We start from the raw sequence: 16726 nt of genomic DNA, 5'->3' as shown, positions 1-16726 counted from the left end.
AATTCAGTTAGTGACAGGACGCTGTTTGCTGACTGAGGGACAGTTTAGAGATAGCGATTTGCTTCTTTGTGCTTTCCAAAGGCTAATTTAGCAACCGCTGTGTTCACCTACTAATCACCTTCCTTTTGCCTTGTAGCGCTGTTTTCACAGCGATCTGCAAGGTCTCTCTGTGTGTGTGTGTGAGTGCAGCCCACTCTCTAGTCTGAGTGCAGCCACATAGGCCATCCATAGCTGGTTGTATTCAGTTCAGGGAGGGTGGTTCATTGCCTCATACTGTCCTTTTTTTTTTTTTTTTTTGAAGTAGTGCAGGCTGCTGCACATTTTTTCCAAAAATTCCTATTAGTGTCTTTCCACCCGTCTCCAGCTAATTTGTGGAAAAACACTACATAGGATAAAGTAGAGGAGGGTTTTTGGGCCTTGCAGCGCCGTTTACGGCTGTCTGCACGGTCTCCGTGTGACTGCAGCTCTATCCGTTGTTAGTTCAGCCCCAAAAAAATAAATAAATAATAAAGTTCACCAAACACACCAGTTACACACCACTTTACATTTGTGTAGGCCACATTAGCTCATATTCAAGTCTAGTCCACACTTTAGAAAATTAGTGTGTCTTATACCTGTTAGGAGGAGTTGCTCAGGAATAAGCACATAAAGCCGTTAGTACTTTTCTGCTTATCTTTATCAGTCAACCAAGATGAAGAAGGCAGTGAGTAAGGCACGTGGGCGTGGGCGTGGGCGCGGAGCAGGGAGGGGACGTGGGGATTCTGTGCCTGCTGCGGGCACCGGTGAGTCATCAGCACCCACTTTCACAAGGGAACAGTCGTTCATGCGCAGCTTTGTCGCCGAGCGCCGTACACCGCTGCTGCGTCAAGACCAAATTGAAGCCGTTGTGGGATGGATGGCAGCTAATGCATCAACTTCCATTAGTGCCACATCCTCTCAGACACAGAGCACTGGAGAGCAGCCATCTGTCTCTTCACCACCTGCAAAATTGCCCAGGCAGACAGAGATCCCAGGACAGGAGCAGTCTCTACTTCTGTTCTCTGAATCATCTCTTGGCTTGGAAACAGGGGGCCAGCCAAGCAGCATTGGAGAAATGGAAGAAGAGGCAGGGTGCAGTGATGCCCAACCGCTTTTTCTGTCTTCCTCTGAAGAGGCGGGTGGGCCAGTGGCTCCGGTCACCACCTCGCAGGCCGCATCAGCTGATGATGACACTCAGGTGCCACTTACTGGTGCGTGCTCTGCTGCTGAGACTACCCAGGAGGAGCAGTTGGGGGCAGAGGGTAGTGTAGATGATGAGGTCCTTGACCCATCTTGGCGTCAGGGACAGGAAGGTGGTGGGAGCAGCTCTGAGGAAGAGATTCCCCGTACGGCCCAAAGAGGGAGAGGGAGGGGGAAGACTGCGGATCCTGCAGCCTCCGCTTTGGCACCCGTAAGGAGCATGTCTCTTCCAAAAGTCAAAAGGGGGGCTCCCAAGACTTGCAGTGCCTGGTCCTTTTTTGACACAGTTGCAGATGACATTTGCTATGTCAGATGCAAGGTGTGTCATCAAAAAATCAAAAGAGGTCAAAAAGTCGCCAACCTCAATACCTCCAACATGTGGAAACATGTGCGCAACAGGCACCCGGCGGAGTTAGACAAACACACTGAAGAGCTAGGCCAACCAACAGCGGCAGCTACCACCTCTTCAGCTCGTGTTGCCTCTTCCTCTAGCTCACACGCAGCTGGTTCGGCTTCCTCCCAGGATCGCCGTGGAAGAACCTCTGGCCCTGTTGTCCAGAGACCCGCTGTCATTCCACCCGCAGCACCACTTTCCCAGTCAACCACACACTCCCAGCCCAGTCTACAGCCATCGGTAGTACAGGCATGGGAGAAAAGGCGGCCTTTCTCGTCAAACCACCCACGAGCACAGGCTCTGACTGCAGGCATTGCCAAACTTCTGTCACTGGAAATGCTGTCATTCAGGCTGGTGGAGACTGACAGCTTCCGTGACTTGATGTCATTGGCAGTCCCACAGTACAGTGTGCCCAGCCGCTTTTACTTCAGCAGGCAAGCCATCCCTGCCCTGCACAAGCATGTTGAGGGACACATAAAACACGCGCTACTGAACGCCGTCGGTAGCAAGGTCCACCTCACCACCGATGCGTGGACCAGTCAACATGGACAGGGGCGATACCTTTCCCTCACTGCCCATTGGGTTAATGTAGTTGAGCCGGGTACAGACCGTGCGAGTGGCGCAGGACGTGTCCTGCCCACTCCAAGGATTGCAGGAATCCATTCTGTACGCATTGACTCCTCCTCTTACACCAGTTCCTCAGAATCATCGCTGCAGGAGCCGTCACAGTCCACCTCCACATGGACCCGTGATGAACGTGTACCTGTTACGACCGACATGAGCACAGCCGTGGCCAAACGTCAACAGGCCGTCTTGAAATTAATTTTTTTGGGGAATCGTAGCCACACAGCGCAGGAGCTCTGGAATGCCATCAAGCAGGAGAGCGATGTGTGGTTTGAGCCAGCGAATCTCCAGCCAGGCATGGTAGTGTGTGATAATGGCCGAAATCTGGTGGCAGCCCTGGGCCTCGGCAACCTCACTCACATCCCATGTCTGGCACATGTGCTCAATTTGGTCGTGCAGAGTTTTTTGAGGGACTATCCGGATCTTGATGCACTGCTGCACAAGGTCCGCCTAGAGTGTGCTCACTTGCGGCGTTCCAGCACGGCAAAAGCGCGCATTGCGGCTCTGCAGCGCCGACACCGCCTGCCGGAACATCGCATCATATGTGACCTACCTACCAGGTGGAATTCCACGTTACATATGTTGGAGCGGTTGTGTGAGCAGCAGCAAGCTGTAATGGAGTACCAGCTGTATCAGGCGCAAAAAAGTCGCAGTCAGCGCCGTACAGACTTCACAACCACAGAGTGGGCCACTATGAAGGATGTCTGCCAGGTTTTGCGTCCCTTTGATTATTCCACGCGGATGGCGAGTGCAGATGATGCACTAGTCAGCATGACTGTCCCCCTTATCTGCCTGCTTGAAAAATCACTGCAAGCGCTAAGGGATGATGTTGTGGAAGAGGTGGAGGATGAGGATTCACCACTTCCATCATCTTCTGGACAGTCAGCGCCACGTGGTTCCTCACAAACGCGTAGGCAGGGGACAGTTTGTGAGGAGGATGAGGAGGAGTCAATGGAGGAGGAAGACATCCGTCCAGAGGAGGGAGTTCCCGAATTGTCCAGTACTCAGTGTGTACAGCGAGGGTGGGGTGATGACGAGCGGGCAGAGATCACGCCTCCAGCAGGGGACAGCGTTTCTTGGGCAGTTGGCAGTCTGCAGCACATGGTGGATTACATGCTGCAGTGCCTGAGAAACGACCGCCGCATCGACCACATTCTCAACATGTCTGATTATTGGGTGTTCACCCTCCTCGATCCTCGCTACCGGGACAACGTAGAAAGCCTCATCACACCGTTGAACCGGGAGCGAAAAATGCGGGAGTACCAAGACACACTGGTCAGTTCCATCATCTTCTCCATTCCAACTGAGAGAAGTGCTGCTAGTGCATTCCAAAGCAGCTCAGTGCGTCCAGGCAGTGGTGGAGGCTCTGCACAAAGAGGGAGCAGAAGCAGTGCCTCTGCCCAAGGCAAGACCAGTATGGCCGAACTGTGGCACAGTTTTCTGTGCCCGCCACAAAAGTCTACACCATCACAGACGGCTCCAGTCAGCAGGAGGCAACGGTTCCGTCAGATGGTGACAGACTACATGTCTTGCCCTCTTGCTGTACTCCCAGACGGCTCTTCCCCTTTCAAGTTTTGGGTCTCAAAGCTGGATACATGGCCAGAGCTAAGCCAGTATGCATTGGAGGTGCTGTCTTGCCCTGCGGCCAGTGTATTATCGGAACGTGTCTTTAGTGCTGCAGGTGGTGTACTAACTGACCGTCGCATGCGACTATCCTCCGATAACGTTGACCGGCTTACTTTCCTGAAAATGAACAAGGCCTGGATCTCGCAGGAATTTGCCACTCCTCCTCCTGATTAAAAAATTAGGTCACTGTATACGTTATCCAGGTCTCCTGTTGTGTTCATCTTTCTACCACCTGAACTTAAATTCCTGGGCTCCAACACCGCCAGTTGAGGCTCAGACGTGCCGTCTGCACAGTGAAAACATACGACCCAGTGTTATTGGGTTTCAGTAACGTCAGCTGATCCCCAGCTGTGTAGCCGGCAATGTGTCATGCGACCGCCACGCTGACACAACAACTGAAATGTAAGGGAATCTGTCCCCCCCCCCCCAAGGCGTTTGTTACTGAAAGAGCCACCTTGTGCAGCAGTAATGCTGCACAAGGAAAAAGGTAGCTATTTTGGTTTTGCTCCTTGCACACGCAAAACTTAACACTTATAAAATGTGTCCACTGATACCGTAAAACCGTCCCGGAGGTGGGACTTTCCTTCGTAATATGACGCAGCACAGCCGTCATTCCTACCCCCCCGGCGCCGCGCCCCGGCTCCTCAGCGTTGTTTGATTCCGTCCCGGAGCCTGCGCTGTTATGTTATCCCGTGGCCAGGCACACTTAGCGCTGCCCGTCTTCTGGCATCATTTGGTGTCAGGCTGGCTGCGCCTGTGCGGCCACGCTGGCCGAGAGCCCGCCTCGCAGTGTCTTCTGATTTAATCCCACTGGGGGCCTGGGATCTATGGACATGCGCAGTGCATATCTGAACCTCCACCTCTCACTCATCTCCCTATGGCTTCTTCAGACTGTTCGGTGTCAGCTGGTCCCTAATAGCATGCCACGGCCGTGACACCGCACAGTCTGGAAAAGAAGCCGTAGGGAGGGGAGTGAGAGGCGAGGATATGCACTGCGCATGGCCATGGATCCCAGGCCCCCAGTGGGATTACATCAGAAGACACTGCGAGGCGGGCTCTCGGCCAGCGCGGCCGCACAGGCGCAGCCAGCCTGACACCAAATGATGTCAGAAGATGGGCAGCGCTAAGTGTGCCTGGCCACGGGATAACATAACAGCGCAGGCTCCGGGACGGAATCAAACAACGCTGAGGAGCCGGGGCACGGCGGCGGGGGGGTAGTAATGATGGCTGTGCTGCGTCATATTACGAAGGAAAGTCCCACCTCCGGGACGGTTTCACGGCTTCAGGGGACACATTTTATAAGTGTTTAGTTCTGTGTTTGCAAGGAGCATGATGAAAAGAGCCACCTTTTCCTTTTGCATCTTTTGTGCTGCACAAGCTGGCTCTTTCAGCTACAAACGCCTTGGGGGGGGGGGTTAAAGGTTCCCTTTTGACTTTCTCAGGCTTCGGCCTACATTGTGTTCCTCTGCTTTTCCACCTGCCCCTGGGCTCCAACACCGCCAGTTGCCGTCCAGAAGTGCTGTACGCACAGTCAACAGTCGCTCCTCTGTTATTGGGGTTCAGTAACGTCAGCTGTTCCCCTGCTGTGTGTGTGGCAATCCCTCCTACCTCCTCCAACCTCCTCCAACCTCCTCCTCCTCCACCTGCCCCTGGGCTCCAACACCGCCAGTTGCCGTCCAGAAGTGCTGTACGCACAGTCAACAGTCCCTCCTCTGTTATTGGGGTTCAGTAACGTCAGCTGTTCCCCTGCTGTGTGTGTGGCAATCCCTCCTACCTCCTCCAACCTCCTCCAACCTCCTCCTCCTCCACCTGCCCCTGGGCTCCAACACCGCCAGTTGCCGTCCAGAAGTGCTGTACGCACAGTCAACAGTCCCTCCTCTGTTATTGGGGTTCAGTAACGTCAGCTGTTCCCCTGCTGTGTGTGTGGCAATCCCTCCTACCTCCTCCAACCTCCTCCAACCTCCTCCTCCTCCACCTGCCCCTGGGCTCCAACACCGCCAGTTGCCGTCCAGAAGTGCTGTACGCACAGTCAACAGTCCCTCCTCTGTTATTGGGGTTCAGTAACGTCAGCTGTTCCCCTGCTGTGTGTGTGGCAATCCCTCCTACCTCCTCCAACCTCCTCCAACCTCCTCCTCCTCCACCTGTCCCTGGGCTCCAACACCGCCAGTTGCCGTCCAGAAGTGCTGTACGCACAGTCAACAGTCCCTCCTCTGTTATTGGGGTTCAGTAACGTCAGCTGTTCCCCTGCTGTGTGTGTGGCAATCCCTCCTACCTCCTCCAACCTCCTCCTCCTCCACCTGCCCCTGGGCTCCAACACCGCCAGTTGCCGTCCAGAAGTGCTGTACGCACAGTCAACAGTCGCTCCTCTGTTATTGGGGTTCAGTAACGTCAGCTGTTCCCCTGCTGTGTGTGTGGCAATCCCTCCTACCTCCTCCAACCTCCTCCAACCTCCTCCTCCTCCACCTGCCCCTGGGCTCCAACACCGCCAGTTGCCGTCCAGAAGTGCTGTACGCACAGTCAACAGTCGCTCCTCTGTTATTGGGGTTCAGTAACGTCAGCTGTTCCCCTGCTGTGTGTGTGGCAATCCCTCCTACCTCCTCCAACCTCCTCCAACTTCCTCCTCCTCCACCTGCCCCTGGGCTCCAACACCGCCAGTTGCCGTCCAGAAGTGCTGTACGCACAGTCAACAGTCCCTCCTCTGTTATTGGGGTTCAGTAACGTCAGCTGTTCCCCTGCTGTGTGTGTGGCAATCCCTCCTACCTCCTCCAACCTCCTCCAACCTCCTCCTCCTCCACCTGCCCCTGGGCTCCAACACCGCCAGTTGCCGTCCAGAAGTGCTGTACGCACAGTCAACAGTCGCTCCTCTGTTATTGGGGTTCAGTAACGTCAGCTGTTCCCCTGCTGTGTGTGTGGCAATCCCTCCTACCTCCTCCAACCTCCTCCAACCTCCTCCTCCTCCACCTGCCCCTGGGCTCCAACACCGCCAGTTGCCGTCCAGAAGTGCTGTACGCACAGTCAACAGTCGCTCCTCTGTTATTGGGGTTCAGTAACGTCAGCTGTTCCCCTGCTGTGTGTGTGGCAATCCCTCCTACCTCCTCCAACCTCCTCCAACCTCCTCCTCCTCCACCTGTCCCTGGGCTCCAACACCGCTAGTTGCCGTCCAGAAGTGCTGTACGCACAGAGCCAAACACCTCGCCAATGTGTTAGTGGGGTTCAGCACCGCCAGCTGTTCCCCTGCTGTGTATACGGCAACGTGTACTGCGACCGCCACGCAGACACAACAAGTTAAATGTAAGGGAACCTGACCCCCCCCCCCCCAAGCGTTTGTTACTGAAGGAGCCACCTTGTGCAGCAGTAATGATGCAAAGGGAAAAAGTGCCTCTTTTCGTGATGCTCCTTGCACATGCTGAACCTAACACTTATGAAATGTGTCCCCACACAGCGTTAAACCGTCCGGTAGGTGGAACTTTCCTTTGTCGTGTGACGCAGCACAGCCATCATTTTTACCCCCTTGGCGCCGTGCGCCCCCTCCTCAGCGTTGTTTGAATCTGTCCCGGAGCCTGCGCTGTTAGGTTAGCCCTTGGCCATGCACACATGTTGCGCTGCCCGTCTTCTGACCTCATTTGGTGTCAGGCTGGCTGCGCCTGTGCGGGTGCGCTGGCCGAGATCCCGCCTCGCAGTGTCGTCTAATGTAATCCCACCGCGGGCCTGTGATCCGTGCCCGTGCGCAGTGCATATCCTCTCCTCTCACTCCCCTCCCTACGGCTTCTTCACACTGTGCGATGTCAGCTGGTCCCTAATAGCATGCCACGGCCGTGACACCGCACAGTCTGAAAAAGCCGTAGGGAGGGGAGTGAGAGGAGAGGATATGCACTGCGCACGGGCACGGATCACAGGCCCGCGGTGGGATTACATTAGACGACACTGCGAGGCGGGATCTCGGCCAGCGCACCCGCACAGGCGCAGCCAGCCTGACACCAAATGAGGTCAGAAGACGGGCAGCGCAACGTGTGCATGGCCAAGGGCTAACCTAACAGCGCAGGCTCCTGGACAGATTCAAACAACGCTGAGGAGGCGGCGCACGGCGCCAAGGGGGTAAAAATGATGGCTGTGCTGCGTCACACGACAAAGGAAAGTTCCACCTACCGGACGGTTTAACGCTGTGAGGAGACACATTTCATAAATGTTAGGTTCCGCATGTACAAGGACCATAATTAAAAGAGCTAAGTTTACCTTTTCCAGCATTAGTGCTGTACACAATGGCTCTTTCAGCTACAAACGCCTGGGGGGGGGGGGGGTTAAAGGTTTCCTTTCAACTTGCTCGAGTGCAGGCTTCGGCCTACACTCCGCTCCCCCTGCTCCTCCTGCTGACCCTGGGCTCTAACACCGCCAGTTTTTGCCCAGATGTGCTAGCTGCACAGAGAAAAACACCAGCCAATGTGTCAGTGGGGTTCAGCACCGCCAGCTGTTCCCCTGCTGTGTAGCCGGCAACGTGTCCTGCGACCGCCACGCAGACACAAGAACTGAAATTGAAGGGAACCTGTCCCCCCTCCCCCAGGTGTTTCTATGTTTTACAGCTACCTTGAACAGCAGTAATGCTGCATGTGTTCAAGGTGGCTCAGAAACTTATTCTCCTTGCCCATGTTGAAGTGAACACGTCTAAAATGTGTCCTCTGTGACCATTAAAACGTCCCTCTGGTGTGATTTGACTTTGTATTGACACACGCAACAAGCTCCTTGGTAACGCTGCCCGTCTTCTGGCATCATTGTTTGGCTGGCTGCGCCTCTGCGGCCGCCCTGACCCACACAACGCCCCTCGTTGTCTTATTTAATGGGACTGCGAGGGTGTGATTGATGGGCAGGATCAGTGCATCAGTTCGCCTGTCCCTCCTCTCCTTCCGCCTTCTTCGGACTGTGCGGCTTCATGGGCGTGGCATGCGATAAGGGATCAGATGACGCCGCACAGTCTGAAGCGGGTGTAAGGACCCGAGTGTGAGAGGCCAACATATGTGCTGCGCCAGGCCCTGAATCCCAGCCCCGCAGTGTTTTAACAATGTTAAGACACTGCGGGGCTGGGATTCATGGGCATCGCGAACCGCACCGGCCGACATTACATGATGCCAGAAGATGGGCAGCGCTAACGGCGCTAGGCCAGGGGATAACACGACAGCGCAGACTCCTGTACAGCAAATAACAACGCTCGGGAGGCTGCACCCAGCACCAAGGTGGGATTCTTGACACCTGTGCTGCGTCTCATTACAAAGGGAACTCTCGCCTCCATTACACAGTTTGACTGTATAAAGGGCTGAATGTTATACGTGTTCCATTCAGCGTGTGCAAGGAGAAAAATTACAAGAGCAACCTTTGACTTGCGCAGCACTGCTGCTGCATAAGCTGTGGCTCTTCTACTTTGTAACCCCTGAGGGGGGGTTAAAGGTGACTTTTGAAATCGGTTCAATTAGGCTTCGGCCTACACTCTGCTCCACCTGCAGAGCCCGGGCTCCAACAACGCTAGTTGCTGTCCGGAAGTGCTGGCTGCACAGAGCCAAACACCTCGCCAATGTGTCAGTGGGGTCCAGCACCGCCAGCTGTTCCCCTGCTGTGTAGCCGGCAACGTGTCCTGCAAAAGCCACGCAGACACAACAGACCCAAAGCTGCCGCCAGTGCAGGCTTCGGCCTACACTCCCCTCCCCCTGCTCCTCCTCCTCCTGCTCCTCCTCCTGCTGTCCCTGGGCTCTAACACACCGCCAGTTGGGGCCCAGATGTGCTAGCTGCACAGAGAAAAACACCAGCCAATGTGTCAGTGGGATCCAGCACCGCCAGCTGTTCCCCTGCTGTGCAGCCGGCAACGTGTCCTGCAAAAGCCACGCAGACACAAGAACTGAAATTGAAGGGAACCTGTCCCCCCTCCCCCAGGCGTTTTTACGTTATCCAGCCACCTTGTACAGCGGTAATGCTGCATGTGTGCAAGGTGGCTCAGAAACGTATTCTCCTCGCACATGTGGAACTGAAAACACGTCTGAAATGTGTCCTCTGTGTGACCATTTAACCGTCCCGGTGGTGTGACTTTCCTTTGTAATGACACGCTGCAACCCCCTTGGTAGCGCTGCCCGTCTTCTGGCATCATTGTTTGGCTGCCTGCGCCTCTGCGGCCGCCCTGACCCACACAACGCCCCTCGGTGTCTTATTTATTGGGACTGCGAGGGTGTGATTGATGGGCAGGATCAGTGCATCAGTTCGCCTGTCCCTCCTCTCCTTCCGCCTTCTTCGGACTGTGCGGCTTCATGGCCGTGGCATGCGATAAGGGATCAGATGACGCCGCACAGTCTGAAGCGGGTGTAAGAACCCAAGCGAGAGGCGAACATATGTACTGCGCCAGGCCATGAATCCCAGCCCCGCAGTGTTTTAACTATGTCAATACACTGCGGGGCTGTGATTCATGGGCATCGCGAACCGCACCAGCCAACATTAAATGAGGTCAGAAGATGGGCAGCGCTAACGGCGCTAGGCCAGGGGATAACACGACAGCGCAGACTCCTGTACAGCAAATAACAACGCTCAGGAGGCTGCACCCAGCACCAAGGTGGGATTCTTGACATCTGTGCTGCGTCTCATTACAAAGGGAACTCGCGCCTCCAACACAGTTTGACTGTATAAAGGGCTAAATGTTATACGTGTTCCATTCAGCGTGTGCAAGGAGCCAAATTAAAAGAGCAACCTTTGACTTGTGCACCACTACTGCTGCATAAGCTGTGGCTCTTCTACTTTGTAACCCCTGAGGGGGGGTTAAAGGTGACTTTTGAAATCGGTTCAATTAGGCTTCGGCCTACACTCTGCTCCACCTGCAGAGCCCGGGCTCCAACAACGCTAGTTGCTGTCCGGAAGTGCTGGCTGCACAGAGCCAAACACCTCGCCAATGTGTCAGTGGGGTCCAGCACCGCCAGCTGTTCCCCTGCTGTGTAGCCGGCAACGTGTCCTGCAAAAGCCACGCAGACACAACACACCCAAAGCTGCCGCCTGTGCAGGCTTCGGCCTACACTCCCCTCCCCCTGCTCCTCCTCCTCCTGCTCCTCCTCCTGCTGTCCCTGGGCTCTAACACACCGCCAGTTGGGGCCCAGATGTGCTAGCTGCACAGAGAAAAACACCAGCCAATGTGTCAGTGGGGTCCAGCACCGCCAGCTGTTCCCCTGCTGTGCAGCCGGCAACGTGTCCTGCAAAAGCCACGCAGACACAAGAACTGAAATTGAAGGGAACCTGTCCCCCCTCCCCCAGGCGTTTTTACGTTATCCAGCCACCTTGTACAGCGGTAATGCTGCATGTGTGCAAGGTGGCTCAGAAACGTATTCTCCTCGCACATGTGGAACTGAAAACACGTCTGAAATGTGTCCTCTGTGTGACCATTTAACCGTCCCGGTGGTGTGACTTTCCTTTGTAATGACACGCTGCAACCCCCTTGGTAGCGCTGCCCGTCTTCTGGCATCATTGTTTGGCTGCCTGCGCCTCTGCGGCCGCCCTGACCCACACAACGCCCCTCGGTGTCTTATTTATTGGGACTGCGAGGGTGTGATTGATGGGCAGGATCAGTGCATCAGTTCGCCTGTCCCTCCTCTCCTTCCGCCTTCTTCGGACTGTGCGGCTTCATGGCCGTGGCATGCGATAAGGGATCAGATGACGCCGCACAGTCTGAAGCGGGTGTAAGGACCCGAGTGTGAGAGGCCAACATATGTGCTGCGCCAGGCCCTGAATCCCAGCCCCGCAGTGTTTTAACAATGTTAAGACACTGCGGGGCTGTGATTCATGGGCATCGCGAACCGCACCAGCCAACATTAAATGAGGTCAGAAGATGGGCAGCGCTAACAGCGCTAGGCCAGGGGATAACACGACAGCGCAGACTCCTGTACAGCAAATAACAACGCTCAGGAGGCTGCACCCAGCACCAAGGTGGGATTCTTGACATCTGTGCTGCGTCTCATTACAAAGGGAACTCGCGCCTCCAACACAGTTTGACTGTATAAAGGGCTAAATGTTATACGTGTTCCATTCAGCGTGTGCAAGGAGCCAAATTAAAAGAGCAACCTTTGACTTGTGCACCACTACTGCTGCATAAGCTGTGGCTCTTCTACTTTGTAACCCCTGAGGGGGGGTTAAAGGTGACTTTTGAAATCGGTTCAATTAGGCTTCGGCCTACACTCTGCTCCACCTGCAGAGCCCGGGCTCCAACAACGCTAGTTGCTGTCCGGAAGTGCTGGCTGCACAGAGCCAAACACCTCGCCAATGTGTCAGTGGGGTCCAGCACCGCCAGCTGTTCCCCTGCTGTGTAGCCGGCAACGTGTCCTGCAAAAGCCACGCAGACACAACAGACCCAAAGCTGCCGCCAGTGCAGGCTTCGGCCTACACTCCCCTCCCCCTGCTCCTCCTCCTCCTGCTCCTCCTCCTGCTGTCCCTGGGCTCTAACACACCGCCAGTTGGGGCCCAGATGTGCTAGCTGCACAGAGAAAAACACCAGCCAATGTGTCAGTGGGGTCCAGCACCGCCAGCTGTTCCCCTGCTGTGCAGCCGGCAACGTGTCCTGCAAAAGCCACGCAGACACAAGAACTGAAATTGAAGGGAACCTGTCCCCCCTCCCCCAGGCGTTTGTACGTTTTCCAGCCACCTTGTACAGCGGTAATGCTGCATGTGTGCAAGGTGGCTCAGAAACGTATTCTCCTCGCACATGTGGAACTGAAAACACGTCTGAAATGTGTCCTCTGTGTGACCATTTAACCGTCCCGGTGGTGTGACTTTCCTTTGTAATGACACGCTGCAACCCCCTTGGTAGCGCTGCCCGTCTTCTGGCATCATTGTTTGGCTGCCTGCGCCTCTGCGGCCGCCCTGACCCACACAACGCCCCTCGGTGTCTTATTTATTGGGACTGCGAGGGTGTGATTGATGGGCAGGATCAGTGCATCAGTTCGCCTGTCCCTCCTCTCCTTCCGCCTTCTTCGGACTGTGCGGCTTCATGGCCGTGGCATGCGATAAGGGATCAGATGACGCCGCACAGTCTGAAGCGGGTGTAAGAACCCAAGCGAGAGGCGAACATATGTACTGCGCCAGGCCATGAATCCCAGCCCCGCAGTGTTTTAACTATGTCAATACACTGCGGGGCTGTGATTCATGGGCATCGCGAACCGCACCAGCCAACATTAAATGAGGTCAGAAGATGGGCAGCGCTAACAGCGCTAGGCCAGGGGATAACACGACAGCGCAGACTCCTGTACAGCAAATAACAACGCTCAGGAGGCTGCACCCAGCACCAAGGTGGGATTCTTGACATCTGTGCTGCGTCTCATTACAAAGGGAACTCGCGCCTCCAACACAGTTTGACTGTATAAAGGGCTAAATGTTATACGTGTTCCATTCAGCGTGTGCAAGGAGCCAAATTAAAAGAGCAACCTTTGACTTGTGCAGCACTACTGCTGCATAAGCTGTGGCTCTTCTACTTTGTAACCCCTGAGGGGGGGTTAAAGGTGACCTTTGAAATTGGTTCGATTAGGCTTCGGCCTACACTCTGCTCCCCCTGCAGAGCCCTGGGCTCCAACACCGCCAGTTGGGGCCCGGTACTGCTAGCTGCACAGAGAAAAACACCAGCCAATGTGTCAGTGGGGTTCAGCACCGCCAGCTGTTCCCCTGCTGTGCAGCCGGCATCGTGTCCTGCAAAAGCCACGCAGACACTTGCTCTTGTACCTTCTGCTCCCCATCCTGGTTCCAGTACCGTCAGATGGTTCCGGGCAGAGCCTTTGGCTTAGGTGCCTTCCTCTGGGTATCCGAGTTCCACCAACGTCAGGTGGTCCTTGGTAGTGCTTTCAGGCACGGGTACCTCCTGCTTAGTAACCGGGTTCCAGTAACGTCAGCTGGTCCTCGGTAGTTCCATTGGCTCTTGGACCTTCGGCTACCCATCCGGGTTCCAGCACCGTCAGCTGGTTCTCGGCAGTGTCTTTTGCTCTTGTACCTTCTGCTCCCCATCCTGGTTCCAGTACCGTCAGCTGGTTCCGGGCAGAGCCTTTGGCTTAGGTGCCTCCCTCTGGGTATCCGAGTTCCACCAACGTCAGGTGGTCCTTGGTAGTGCTTTCAGCACAGGTACCTCCTGCTTAGTAACCGGGTTCCAGTAACGTCAGCTGGTCCTCGGTAGTTCCATTGGCTCTTGGACCTTCGGGTAGCCATCCGAGTTCCAGTTCCATCAGCTGGTTCTCGGCATTTTCTCAGCCTTCTTGTACCTTCTGCTACATTTCCAAGTTCAAGAGACTAAACACAATGACCCAGAAGACCACCCCTAAGATGACGACGACACCAGAGACGACAACCACCGTGATGACGACGACCCTGGAGACGATGACCCCGAAGACCACCCCGATGACGACGACCCCGGAGACGACGACCCTGAAGACCACCCCGATGACGACGACCCCGGAGACGACGACCCTGGAGACGACGACGACCTGGAAGACCGAGAAGCAGAAGAACAAGAGGCTGCAGAACAAAGAGCAGAAGGACATTAAGCATAACACAAAATATCAGAGCAAAAAATATTATGTAAATTATAAGCAGAAGAAGACTAAGCAGTGTATGGGGGTGAGTCCGTTCCTCCTCGTGGTGCCCCTGGATAAAGCCTGATGCTGCAGGCCAAACTGAACGCGGACAAATGTAACTGTTTTGTGACAGGCAGAACGGAAGGTGTAATCTTCAAACTTTTATAGATAACAACTACGGGAATGCCTGTCACAAATAAGAATATGATGAAGAAGTTGAATATGATGAAGATAATAGTAAAATAAAAAGAATATGAACAATGTAACCCAAAAAATAATAGGTAGAAGATGAAGAAGAAGATGAATAAGGTGAAGAAGTTGATGTCAAAGAAGCTGATGATGAGGATAATTAAGAAGAAAGCGTGGGAGAAGTAAAAAAGAAGGTGAAGGGCGTGGAAGTAGTGAAACATCAATATCTGACATAAAAAAAAAAAAAAAAACATAGAAAGAATTTGACTAACGCCGAACTTCATAAAAAAAAATAAAAAATCCTGCTATTCTATTACATTGGGCTAAACCTCTGTCCCTTTAATATCTCCGCCACGTCCCCCAATACATCCTACAATATTCTTAGTTGTTTTCCTTCATGTAGAATGAACCTACAAGTGTATAAAGGGTTTATTTTGATTCCGATATTTTCGTCCCATTGACTTGCATTGGGATCGGGTATCGGTATCGGATTGGATTCCGATACTGTGACGGTATCGGCCGATACTTTCCGATACCGATACTTTCCGATATCGGAAAGTATCGCTCAACACTACTCATGAGTTATAAGATACGGCCGCCGCCTTTCAGGGCTTAGCTCCAGCATTCTATAATGCATTCTGTAATGCTGCAGATTAGCCCCTGATGTAACCTGAAAGGTAAGAAATACAGGTTAGATTATACTCACCTGGAGGGCGGTCTGGTCCGATGGGTGTCGCAGGTCCAGGGCCTCCCATCTTCTTATGATCGCCGCCCTCCTGCTTGCTTCATGGCTCCCCGGCATCGCGCTCCAGACCAAAGTACTGCAGTGTGCAGGTGCCAGAAAGGTCAGAGAGGCCCGGCGCCTGCGCACTGCAGGACTTTGCTCTGCCCACAACAGGGCCGATAAGTACGCCTGCGCAGGAGTGCGAAGCCGGGGAGCGATGAAGCAACAGGAAGGCGGCATCACAAGAAGATGCGAGGCGCTGGACCCGGACCTGCGACACCCATTGGACCGCCCCCTGGGGGGGGGAGTATAATAAAAGTTATTTTTCTTTTCTTTCAGGTCGGATCGGGGTCTTATCTACAGCATTATAGAATGCTGTAGATAAGCCCTGAAAGGCAGTGGCCGCAGCTTATATCGGCCAAAACTGCTGACATGTTCCCTTTAAAACTTCAAAAGGATTGCGATAAATTACATAAAACACATCACACCTGCGCCATGATGTATCTCTAAGCTCTGCGTGGCTGATGGCTGTAATATCCATTTATCCACACCTGCAGGAGATGTGTTGGCATTAGTGATGAGAGAATATTTCCACATCATAAATTACATTGTTTTCAATCCTAAGGAATTCAGATTCCTGCACAATCTCTCCTGAAATGGGGGCGCTAATAATTTCTCTACTCTTCTGGTCAGGACTCATAGTGGCTCCAAAGGTCCACCATAAATGAGTGCAAGGCCAGGTTAGTGTTGCAGGTCTCCTCCCAAACATCACTGTCTTTTCCTACAGGTTCATTCTGTATGAAAGTTGAATTGTGATGATATTGGCCCGACTCATGTTAGTGAGTCTACAACTCCCTGATCGTCGTTAAAAAAAGGTCTCCATTGTCTGCCAAATGTCCAAGATCTAAATTTAGAACACCTCCGCTCTGCACTTTTATAAAATGTTCTCTTTCTCTAATATTTCCTCTTAAAACTCATCTGTCCGAAAATATTGGCCCTTACAGTAGTTTAGATTGCCTGGAGCCACCGAGCCACATCCTCTAATTACCCCAGAGAGGTTTCACCATTCGTTACTTATTTTCTTCTGATGAAGACTGTTCAGTTTGATCATTTCAGTAGATGTTGTTGTCTATAGTCACAGTTCTGATTACAGTAGTGTCCAGAATACTCTGATTTATCCACTTCCCGCATCCAGTTTTCTGTTCCTAACCAGGCCCCAGCCTTCGAATCGGACCTGTGTCACTTTGTGGTGATAACTTTAGAATTATATCACAAAGGATAATAGGAAACAGATGGACCTTACAAATTATTTTCCATTTTCTCTTGAATCCTACAATACCCTATATAAGTGTTACACTACTGTCTGGGCACATGGCAGTGCTAATA

The 16726-nt window shown here is 53.6% G+C and overlaps 1 protein-coding gene across 1 annotated transcript in view; it reads left to right on the top strand.

The window, feature by feature from the left end:
* LOC143814893 (uncharacterized) overlaps positions 1-16726 on the top strand; it is a 748367-nt gene that overhangs the window by 118037 nt on the left and 613604 nt on the right. The gene's annotated exons all lie outside the window — the stretch shown is intronic.

Source organism: Ranitomeya variabilis, chromosome 3, assembly GCF_051348905.1.
Source record: "Ranitomeya variabilis isolate aRanVar5 chromosome 3, aRanVar5.hap1, whole genome shotgun sequence".
Lineage (NCBI taxonomy): Eukaryota > Metazoa > Chordata > Amphibia > Anura > Dendrobatidae > Ranitomeya > Ranitomeya variabilis.
This window is presented reverse-complemented; position numbering and strand designations above follow the sequence as displayed.